Here is a 12,640-nt window from a genome sequence, read left to right as displayed (position 1 = left end):
CAAAGCTCTGCCCGGAGTGAAGCCCCGGCATTATTTCATTAAACACCGATCCGGAATCGCTTAGAGCCGTCCTCCGGAGGAACACGTGTCCCATATCCGGGCGAAATATCCCCCGTAAGCCTCCCAAGAATCGCGACGCAATTCTTCTTCCCTCGTTCTGGCGAATCGTACGAAATATATCGTATGAAATATATTTGATATTCAGGACATTCTCTACTGTTTTCTTATCGGATACCGGTGCAAATACTTGTTTATATGACCGCAGTTCACGCGGGGCTGTATCGATTTTGGATACGTGCACTGCTCACGCATACGTGGATATCAATTAGTGGAGTATACCGAGTGGAGATACCGAGGGTTTATCAATACGCGTATATTCCTCTCAAATCTATCAAGTAAATTTTATGTATTTGAAGAAATTTTATCGATCCTGTTTGAATTGCTATTTTGTTCGTTATTCAAAGAGCTATCTGAGAAATAGCTGTAATTTTCTGTTTGCCAGTGCGCGGAGACGCAATAGCTATTCCGTCGTCGTTGAGCTTCGCGCGGTTTATGCTTCACGTATCGTCTCCGCCGACAGGATCGCATTGTACGTACACGGGCGTACGTACATACCGCGCGTCCTTTTATCGCGATGCATTCGCGATCCTTCATAGAAATGGGCGTTTGCAAAATTCATACGTGAGCCTTCGCGTGACACCGTGTATGATCGCCACCCCCGGTCCTTTCACCTTATTCCGCCGGAAATCGATGACGCGAGTTTGAATCGCACTTGTTAGCATACGTCGTCCCATCGTTCTCCCGAATCCGCGCATCGTTCAATTCCCCACAAAGTCTCATCTATTTCCGAACACGTCACGCGCCGCATCCTTCGTCGTATCCACCCCCCCCGAATAAAGGACGAAGGTTCACCTGTGTGAAGTTAGCACCCCATTTTTGAAATTTTGAAATTCTAAAAGTTGTTCCAGGTTGTTCTAGACTTGTTCCAAATTGTTCCAGAAGATCACATTTATATAATAAAAATTTTCGCGGAAAATTGAAAAAAACATTTTTTTACCTGGCACCCCATTTTTCGAAAATCAAACTTTTAAAGGTTGTTCCAGGTTGTTCTAGTTGTTCTAAACATTGTTCCAAAGTATTAGATTGATTGGTCAAAACTTTTACGAGATATTGAAAAAAAAGAATTTTGGAAAAAATCGTTTTTGGACATTCTTTCCCAAACAAAATAACTTACAACATTGTCGATTTAGAATATATTTATAACCGTGTAGAACAACTGAGAACAAAAATTTCAAGACCATAGCAACAATATAAGGTCCACTTTATACTCTTTAATGGAAAATATTATTTTTCTATTTTCTTGGGTAAAAAACTTGTTCCAGGTTTCCCGCTTTAGAACTATCATTTTCTCGAGTAGAACAACCGGGAACAAAATTTATACGCCCCGATTCGAAACCTAAGGATGACTTTACTCTTGTACCCTACTCGAAAAATTTGGTTTTTCGCGATTTTCTTGGATATAAAACTTTTTCCAGGCTTCCCGCTTTAGAACTATTGTTTTCTCGAGTAGAACAACCGGGAACAAAATTTATACGCCCCGATTCGAAACCTAAGGGTGCCTTTACTCTTGTAACTTGTAAGGTTACGAATCGGGACGTATAAATTTTGTTCCCGGTTGTTCTACTCGAGAAGACGATAGTTCTAAAGCAGGAAGCCTGGAAAAAGTTTTATATCCAAGAAAATATCGAAAAACCAAATTTTTCGAGTAGGGTACAAGAGTAAAGTCACCCTTAGGTTTCGAATCGGGGCGTATAAATTTTGTTCCTGGTTGTTCTACTCGAGAAAATGATAGTTCTAAAGCGGGAAACCTGGAACAAGTTTTTTACCCAAGAAAATAGAAAAATAATATTTTTCATTAAAGAGTATAAAGTGGACCTTACATTGTTGCTATGGTCTTGAAATTTTTGTTCTCAGTTGTTCTACACGGTTATAAATATATTCTAAATCGACAATGTTGTAAGTTATTTTGTTTGGGAAAGAATGTCCAAAAACGATTTTTTCCAAAATTCTTTTTTTTCGATATCTCGTAAAAGTTTTGACCAATCAATCTAATACTTTGGAACAATGTTTAGAACAACTAGAACAACCTGGAACAACCTTTAAAAGTTTGATTTTCGAAAAATGGGGTGCCAGGTAAAAAAATGTTTTTTTCAATTTTCCGCGAAAATTTTTATTATATAAATGTGATCTTCTGGAACAATTTGGAACAAGTCTAGAACAACCTGGAACAACTTTTAGAATTTCAAAATTTCAAAAATGGGGTGCTAACTTCACACAGGTCGAAGGTTCTCCTGGTGAAGGCGCGAAAAAGCATGCGACGTGATCCTGGAATAAATCTGGTTGGAATAAGCGCGACATCCGGCGTGCAACGACGTCGCCCGTTAACGAGAAAGTGTTGATCGCCACGACGATTAAACTCGTCTCGACGCGACTTTCATCGTCACTCGGAGTGATGAAACGGCAAAATTGCCGCCACGAGGGTGCCTCGCTTCCGATATCAGAAGGAAAACGCGCGAAAGGTTCTGCATTCGGTCATCATACTCGGGACTACTACGTGTCTACTCGCGAATCGCATCGATTGGCGGTAGCTTTCCGCAAAGGAAGGAATCCAATGGTGTTTCTTTTGCGTCTCATCAGCGTTCGCGTGTCCCGAACAACCCTTGTTTATCTCCGACACAATCCTCGAGAGACAAAGAGTAAAATCTTGTTTCGAGTGCATCTTTCTAACCGGCTAATCGATTACCTGAAGCGTCATCAGGTGATTTCACGCCGATTCGCGGATTTATAAAACTCGGGATCGCGTTCATTAAAGCTCAGTCCTGTCCGAAACCTTTTATTTTGCGCGGATTAAACGCTTCGATTGAATAACCGTGAATTATTCTATATTTGATCAGCGATCGATATTTATTTTATTTTTGCGCTATTTTTACGAGCGAAAATAATGTTCGTAGCGTATGAGTATTCGCGTGGATTACCGTAAATGTAATAGGGTAATATTAAACTGATGCTGCGTTGTTATTCCGTATCATTGCCGGATATTAAAAGTCCCAAATCAATCATCGATTCTCTCCGCTTGGTCTATTTCTGAAACGCGATACATAAACGCATTGTACTATGCAACTATATATTATTTTATGTGCAATTTTACTTTTACACATTACAAGCATATTTTTCATGTACTTTATTATGAAATATGCACCCCGCTGAGCCACCCACTACACCCTCGGAAAAAATCTCCAGAAACTAGAGACTATGATTCTTACTATACTTTACACATTACAGCAGATTTTCAGTACTTTATCAGAAAAGCACACCGATGAGCAACCGACTACAGGTCCCACGGAATAATCTGCCGAGAACGGACAGACTACGTCCGGCAAAAGCTTATAAAAAAGAAGTTACAAAAAAAAGAAGAAGAAGAAAGCTATCGCGGAGGCTCCGCGGCGGAGTGATCGCGATCAGTCGTGGACTGCAGGAGCGACGTTTCTCCCATTCGATTAAAAATAGGGGGATTAACGGTGCGATCGGTTATTTGAAGCGATTTTCCGAATCACATGCGCGACAGCGCCGGTCGGTTCGACGCACTCTCGAAGCGAGTGTAAGCAGCGAGATTGAGTTTTGCGGAATCGCCCCTCGTTTACCGTGCAAAATCTCCATCAAATTCCATCAAGTTCGCCGATCGACGCCGACTCGAGGCCGTTATCAGCCGAGATCGACGGTCGCAACGAGGAACCGTTGTATTGCTCGACAGAATTTCTGGGAAAATTATTTATTTTGAAAGCGGAGCGCGCACCTGCTTAAACTTCCCGTAACCTTTGGAAGGCCAAAGGCGCGCTCTTTTAAAGGGTGAGCTCTGACGAAATTTTCCACGTCGGATTCAATAATGGCGAATTTACGCGTGACACCCGGCATTGGCAAGGCGCGCAAACTTTTCTACACAGGCACAATTTCCCGCGATCGCAAAGTTCTTTCGGTCTTTTCCGTTCGTTACTGTATCACCCCTGCGGCACGGCACTTTCAGCGTGCTGCCGCGGCATAAAACGATGTGTTTTATGCACCGTCCGGCACATTACCGGCTTAACGTCCCCGGGGAAAATCTTTCCACGGTCGCGAAGGAAATTTTCACGCACGTCGAACCGAACGAAAAGAATGCGTCACGATCATAACGTGACGGAAAACATTTTTTCGACGTTCTACAAAATTCTCCCGGAACGCTTCATCCCTATGCAACGTCATCAATTTCCATCCGCTAGACTCGCTCGTCTCGTCTCTTTGTACTTTGCCTCTCTGTTATTCCGTCCCTTCTCTCTCTCTCTTTTTTTAATGTATTCCATCACTTTGTCTTTTCTCTCGTTTTATTTCTTGCTGTGTACGTTATACATTCTGCCTTGCCGTCACAATTTCCAGCAGCGTCGTCTTCCCCGTAAAAACGTAGGAATATTACGATACGCCAATCTATCATGCCTTCCCTTCATTTGCCGGAAACGTTTTATTCCACTTTTAAACCGCGTCATAAAAGAGATGACTGTCTTCTTTCTATATCGGAATGTAATGTTTGATCGTTTCACCGTTGAAAGTGAATTGAAAAACGTAAAGGGTGAGTCGGTGAGAAAGGATAGGGTTGATAAAATTAATTTTGCTTTTTATACACGGATGACTGAAAATAACGGCTACGCGCGCTGTGTGCGTAAATACGGATAATGCATCAAACGCGTTCGGGCCTTACCAAGGCACCGAGCAGCTAATTTGCGCGAACGAACGAGCGCGAGGACGTGAGCTGGAAATGCGGTGTGCACGCTGCTTTTTTGCGCGTTACGGGAAACATCGACTCGCGAGAGAACACTTGCAGATAAATACACGGCAACGAATAAAGATGCAAATACGGAAAGAATGGAACGCGCTCGTAGCATCCAAATGTTGTATAATGTTCCAGATTTGTAATACCGAAAATTTAATCTTTAAAGCTCTATTCAGTCGCAAAGTATTATATTTACATGTAATCGTAATTTGAGGGTGAAAATGATGAAACAGTTCGTTGCATCATTTTATACATCCACATGAATCGTTAAATGAATCGTTAACCATTAGGATGCTCGACCAAGAGAAACAATTATCAGGCAGCGGCGAGGAATTAACTATAATTACGAACGGTGGTGAGATAACGCGCAATGTCGAGAAGCGTGTAGCACGGTTGGGTAGCCGCGATGCAAGAGAAGGGCGATTAGCACAATCGAGGAATAGAGTGTCCCCTCCACAATGGCATTCATAGCCACGAGACAGCCTCGAGTGTCGAGGCTCTCGTAGACGGGATCGTCCTCAGGATTTGGCAGCTGAAGGGGATCATGATAGCGGGGTTCCTTTATGTCGATTCGACAACAGCTCTGGGGTACCAGCAGTGGCGTCACACGATCGCCCCGCTCGACATACTTGCATCAAATTCCCCGTAAGATGCACTCGCATACCGACAGTCCGCTGCGGCGGTGCACGTAATATGAATGCCGTCATACTTCGGCTATGAATCATGATTTTTCCATATTCCACCATGTGCACCACCGGGTGTCGTTCTTACGTCCAATACGTCGACGAGGCATTTTAATGTCGCGTTTAACGTTGCTCGAACCGACGTTTTCTACGCTTCGCGCAATGAATTTTTCAGTCAGAATTTCAAATATATTCTTGTTTATCTCGCGGGTTGCGAGGGGTAGAGTCCTGCAGAACCGAAGTGACACGTTACGATTGTTCTCCTGGAAGCTGGAAGGAGTCGCAGGACTCTGGGCGCGCCCGCGTTCGCGATTTGTGCCTTTCTCGATCAGTAAGGCTCACAGTTGGGAAATGAAGTTTCTCGTTCTCATCATTGGTCCGTCCTTTCGGCGTGACCAGGCTGAACTCTGCGAATCTGAATGCCTCTATGGAGGCAGCCTCCATCTCTCTCTTTCTCTCTGTCTCTGTCTCTGTCTCTCTTTCTCTTTCTCGGGAAGCGTGCAGCGGAGTGAGCGACCACCAATCGGCATTCCGCAACTTGGCGCACTTGCTAATTCGAACTTGTCCGCGGACACATCGGCGAAGTGCGGAATGAGCTGGGAGTCATGTCGTATGTCCGCGTCCCGTGTTCTCCATCCTGACGCTTCCTCGGCGAAAGTTCCCGGGAACTTTCCTGCCGAGAACACTTCGTCACGCCGTCACACAAGAGCGGCCAGCACTCCTGCATGACGTAATGGTAAGCAAGAAGTTTCGGTCATCCGAGGTCCGTGGCGTTTATTGACCGTGCCACTTAATTCCCAGTTAAACGGGCTCGGAAATCGGGGGATATTCGGGTAACTATCGATTTAGCCGTCCCGGGATTTCATCAACTCGTTTAGGTCAACGGGCATCTTCGTGCTTGCACGTTTTGCGCGAAGGAATCCTATAAAGCATGCAGAGAGCGATTTACAAAGATGGAGTCGCCTTTGTAAATCTTAAAGGGCGATTATCGAATTATTCAGTTACCTTGTTAGCGCGAAATATCTGATGAACAATTTTATGATATAAATTAATTGAAGCTATTAAGAAACATCCTTGCACATCGATTATTCTCGTAAATATTTAATAAGCTAATTTACCTGTTAACGAAAGATCAGACAAAGATGTTAACTATTATTTTGAATAATTTCATTTGTCATTTTTATTTCTTTTAAAATGACAACGTAACTGAAAAAGATGATAAAAGATACGTCAGTGCCATTCTTTAGCTTCGAAAATGCAGCTGCATGTGCTCGAGCCATAAATCGTTCATCCGCGAAAGAACAATATTTTATCGTAGACATTTCGATGGTCGGCCTGGTTTAATCCACCGATCCGATAGCCCGGTATATCAGAAAATTCACACACCATCGACGGTTATTGGTGCCATGCGTGAATTTTCAGGTCTCCTGATGCCCTGGTATTGGAACACTGAAACGAGTTAATCCTTAAGCCGATTGAGCACGCGAATCGCAATCCTCTATAGGGGTTTGTTATGTACGTCTCTCGCGCGCTCGGTGAAACCTGGTATTAGTTTTATTAATAACACGCTTATAGCTATTTCCATTACCGATTACACGCGCTTTATAACTTTGAGCATGTCACACAAAGCTTTACTTACGCTCTCTGATATTAGTCAATTTAACTAGCGGGGGATGTCTCATTAGGCATTCTCGCTTTTAGGACAGTTCCAGCCATCACGTAAAGCGGCTTGTAAGTTCAAGTAAAAGTAATCATTCTCGTCTAAATGAATGTTTTATCATCGAGAATCACATCGCGAAAGTTAAAAAAGAAGAACGAGCTAGTTAGGAGGAAGTTTGAGGGAATAATAATGACTTTCTTTTGATTTATTATTATACCGAAATAGCGCAATTGATCCATGCACATTATACATTTAATATTTACGGAACAATATGTAAATTACGGTATCTTGGCAACATTGCTTTTCCAAAACGAGCAATTCTGCAGCAAGGAATTTCCATTAACCATATTTCGCCGCTACGTTATAAACATAAGAATAATGCGATTTACAAGTGATTACATTTTAATGCCCATGCTTAGTCTCACGAGACCGGCCAAATGGAGAACACTTCGTGGTGGGCGTTTACCTGCTTTCACACCGTGCTGAGGGTAAGAGCGCGAGTCCGTGAACACATAACTTACAGAAGAAGGCGGCTCGAGCGTCCCAGAAATTAGGAAGCAATGTTAGCAGCGTAGGATCGACGATGCTACGTCGTTCAAAGTATTCGTCTCCAGCATTTTGCTGAATGCCGAGATTCTGCCCGCAGATGTTTCCAGCTATGCAAAATCATTTTCAGGCGATTCGCAATAACGGTTTTTGTTAACGCGAGAGCTTTCCAATACCGGAAGTGGCCCGTCGTTAAAACGAAATGCTTTTGAAGTAGCCGTGGGAACGTTTCGCTACGCCATTGGAGCACTTTGCTCTCGAAAATGTCCGACGTTTTAAACGCCGCGTCTTTTTCCGGTACCGACATTCGGAAAGAAATGCGATGCGGAACCACGGAACGTCTCCATCTCGTTCGTCGACCGCGATGCTTCATTCTGTAGCTGGAGCATACCATGGGATTTTAGGAGAGTTCCGAAATGCTTGACTACACATCCGCCGTGTACGTGTACATGCGTAAAGATCTTTCCAGGAATAATACAAACATTCAGTACGCCAGTACGTCTCAAGGAAGTTGAACAGTTGCGGAATACTCAAGCGAATTTAATCGCGATTTTGATTTTAATCGTGAAAATCGCTCGAATTTTTTATATTTATTAATTTATATATTAGTTAGAAAAATTTCTCTCTTCTGCAATAATTACAATATTCAGTGCTTTTACATGCATTGGACCATATCGCTTTAAGTTTGCACTCCTAAGGACTGAATAGCTGGCAATTATACTCGCATCGAATTAATTGACTGTCGTATTACGGCCTCACGATGACGCGTACAGCAATTTGGACGACAAACCGTGCTAGATTATTAAGCACCAATTATTCGAGGATAATTACTTGATAATTACTCGAGAACACTCGGCGATTCTAGAAGCAAACCGGAGGTCGTGCTGTAACCAATAGATCTTGCTCCAATGGTCGTGCGAATCGATTCTGCAACATTGCATATGCTCACTGGAAATCTATTTGTTGTGTATTTCCTTATAAGTCTGACATTATTTGGACATCATAATCGAGTATAGCTTTAAAACTATTTAATAAATATCTTGCTATATGATTTTGTTCAAAATAATATTTTACACAGAATATCACAGAATATCTTACAAATAATAATATATTACAAATATTTTACTAATTAAATCAGCAAGAAATTATTATATGCGCGTAAAGAAAAATAGCGATTGTTTCAATAACATGCAAATGATCGTTGTCGCACGATTAATTATCAATGGAAAATATGTAATGTGTTTTTCGGTCGACTAGTTATGATAGCCGTAATCGATAATTTTTAAATTCCCGCGACAATCCAGTCATATCGTAACTATTCATTAATTAGGTAGGTATCAAGCGGAATTTTCATCAGTAATCTGCACAGAGCTCTGGCGCGCCGCGAGCGTCAGCCTGTTGGTTGATTTGCATATTATTTCGCGATAGCGTATCGTTATGCATCGTTTTCGCCACCTGGCTACCTGCAGTATGATTATGTGTCAGATTAAAGATACCTATCAATGAAGTAGTCCTTTCAAAGAGGTTTTTGCTCTCTCGATATCATCATCATTAGTTAAAAAATATTCGATAATATTGTAACATTTTATTGGAAAATGTTTTAATGTTTTAGACATAATACGTAAATATCGAATTTGGTCTCTTTTGTATAAACATTAATGTTATTATTGTTTTAAATGATTAAACAAAAGTATTTTAAAAACCAGAATTTAGCATACGTTTTATCAGCAATGTGTTTCAACGAATGTATTACAGTAATTAATTCTGAGCTCACGTGTACTTGCCAGTTTACTTTTGCTGCTTCTCTCCCCTTAGTCCTTCTAAAGTAATCCGAAAAATCGGGGTAGAGTTTCACCGGGCAGTGCAGTGGTGCAGAGGCAGTTTTGGTGAAAAGTTTGCGCTCGAAGATTTTCCTCAGAAACTGCTTCACAGTGCAGGGAGTTTTTGTAACTTTACTGTTACGCGAGAAAAAGGTCGGAACGTTTTGCGATTAAAGCGCTCGGAGTTTTGAAACTTACCTTCGGCCAGCGATCGACGAATTTGAGACACGAGACGCTCGTTCGTTTCTGAGCCGAGTCGCTATAAAACAGCTAACGGTTGTCGCGAGAGAAGACGGCTCGATAATCGTACGAAGAGTCTCAGGTTCATCTATGATCTAAAGTACGGAAACCGAACTTCCATTAAACTTCGCAGTTACACGGATTCCCTGCGTCTAACTGTCTGAACAGAATTCTTTCGAGCAAGTTTTATTCTTGATTTATATCACATTTTTAAAATTTTTTACATTTTCTTTAGTAAAAACTCTGCAATTTCATAATTTCTCCCAAAACAGGTTTCTGAAAACAGGTTTGTACAAATTTTTTATGTTCCTTGGTATAGTATAAAACAACGGACAGTAAATTAAATATATTTTGTGATATTTTTTAAATGAAAGTATTCTTTTGTTTTTAAAAACATGAATATTCCACATATTGTAGATACAAATTTTGCATCACGCGTTACATCATGCTCGCGAATGGTGCGAGTGACGTGGTTGATGAAATTACACGATATAAAATGCATACTGAAATACGGGAGGAACTTGGCGGTTCCCTAATCTGTTATCGTTACAGCAGATTTGTCAGTGTATTTTGATACATTTTTCTCATCCATGTACTTCATCCGCTGCAGAACAATTCTTTTTACTCCACATTTATTTCCCCACATATCAAGTGCATACCGAAATATCGATAGTTTGCTAATCTCCGCCCGTCCGTACCGCCGTGAGAGATACATTAACGAGTATATATAATTAAAATAAATGAGTCTCCCATTTCCCGGTCGTTCTATATATCTCGAAACCGCCCGGAAATTCTAGCAAACCGATTGGTCTCCGGTAATCCCGCTTCCCGTTTTCCGTTCTCGAGTCATATTTCCGAAATTCGTATAAATAACTAGAGAAGAGATGAATCGCAGCAACGTACCTCTTGCACCTTAACCACTTTAAATATTTTATTAACAGTTTTTTCAATATTAATTATGGCATTTATACTTTTTTATTTTGAAATAACCATTACGTGGTTTTTAATTGTTTAAACAGAACACAATAAAAGATTTTATTCGATTGTACGATTCTTTATTATTGTTTTATGCGCCAACTAGTACGAATTATGTATTATAGAATAATATTGCTCCGCGAAGCAAAATCAAATTTTTAAAAAAAGCTTTTACATTTTGCCGAATCTAACCTGACTATTTTGTAACATTTCACAATTCTTCCATTGTTTCACGAGTGGCTATTGTTATCTCACGGACAGATATGTATATAAAAACTGTATGTCACTCAATTATTAGCATTTTGCTTATATCCTATTGTATACATATAATATACTTTTAATTTTAAAAACAATGCTTATTGTTATCTCTTTCTGTTCTATGCCTCGCGTTTTCTTGTCTCACCGAGTCTCGCGTATGCACAATATTAATTCCACTTTTATATTTGATTGCACGGCAGTGCAGTTAATTGCATTCTCGATTCCGTGCCATTGAATCCTTAACGAATGTTTCAATGGGGTCACGATGCATCTCGTCTCTCTCTTTTCCTATTTCCCTTTCCCCATCCCTACTCCATCTCTCTCTTCTCTCTCATCCTCTTAGAGTTCGCGTTGTAATGAATAATTTTAGCAAAAATATCTGTAGCTTTAATTCTGAGTTTACCAAGAGAGAACCAAGAGAGAAAAAGAGAGAGAGCGTACTATCCACGTTAAAACATTTAAGCGCGCCGGAATATCAGGCTCGTCGGACATAGTCCGCGGCAATTAACGGCAAATTGCATTGAGCTCTGCATCGCTCTGAGATTTTCACGGCAGGATCCGCGAATAAACGTTTATTTTATGAAGACAAGCTCTAATCATCCAGCGATTCACAACAAAACACTGTAACGCGATGCGAATGTGAGCGCGCAAACGCACGATGAATCGTTCCTCCTCCCCGCGATTATTCGGGAATATTTCGCGTTTAAGGAACGAACGTTTCGCCACTCTCGCCGCAGCGACAAAGCAGAATTTAAATAGTGTCAAGCTCGCGAGCGAAAACTTTTCCTATCAATTTTGGCAACGTGACTTTGAGCGACGCTTTGTTCATTTTTGATCGCATTATATAATTTGCGGGTGATTTTCCTTTTGACGAAGGGGTTCGCGACTGCCGTGTATTATTAAGAACAACAATGTTCGTCTCCATGCGCGCCGCTTGTGTGGAATAAGAGGCGCAATCAAGCGAAGAGCTTTCCGAGTGGAGATATTCCAAGTTTCGCGTTGCCACTTTCCCGAACTTGTATCCCGTTCGTCCTTCCGCCAAGTGCTGGTAGTAAGTTAGTAACTGGCTAAATGGACAGCGCGAATGGAACGATCAATTTTGAAGAAGCAGCCGCGGGGGCGAGCTCGATCTTGGTTCCGAATCGCGTAGCAGTTCCTTTACAAGACATCCGCGCGTGCGCATTTCTGCCAGGGAAAAACCTCCCCCGTTTTTCTAGAAGATTCATATTATCAAGATTTTTATTATCGAAATAAGTGTACCTCGCTCGCTCGCTTGATCAAACGTACCACGATAATTCATTCGTGATCATCGCGCGCGATAGTCATTCGGATCCGGTTAATTTCCGGTTACAACAACCGGGAACGCATTTGCCAATTATCACTGTGTTCTGCTCTTTACGGGGTCACTACACCCGAGCGAGCGGGATGCGCAGTTATCTGTGCATTAAATTAGCGTGCAATTGATCCGAATTTTTGCATCTAATTAACATGTGATCGCCGGAAATCCGGTAAAACGCGCCGCGCTCATTGACAGGCGGGATTTCGCGGCCGGACGAGAATTGTCCGGGATAAAAGTAGATTCGCAAGCCAATCATGCTAC

Source organism: Ooceraea biroi, chromosome 2 (assembly GCF_003672135.1).
Source record: "Ooceraea biroi isolate clonal line C1 chromosome 2, Obir_v5.4, whole genome shotgun sequence".
Taxonomy (NCBI): Eukaryota; Metazoa; Arthropoda; class Insecta; order Hymenoptera; family Formicidae; genus Ooceraea; species Ooceraea biroi.
The sequence above is the reverse complement of the archived record's forward strand: the minus strand, read 5'-3'. Positions refer to the sequence as shown.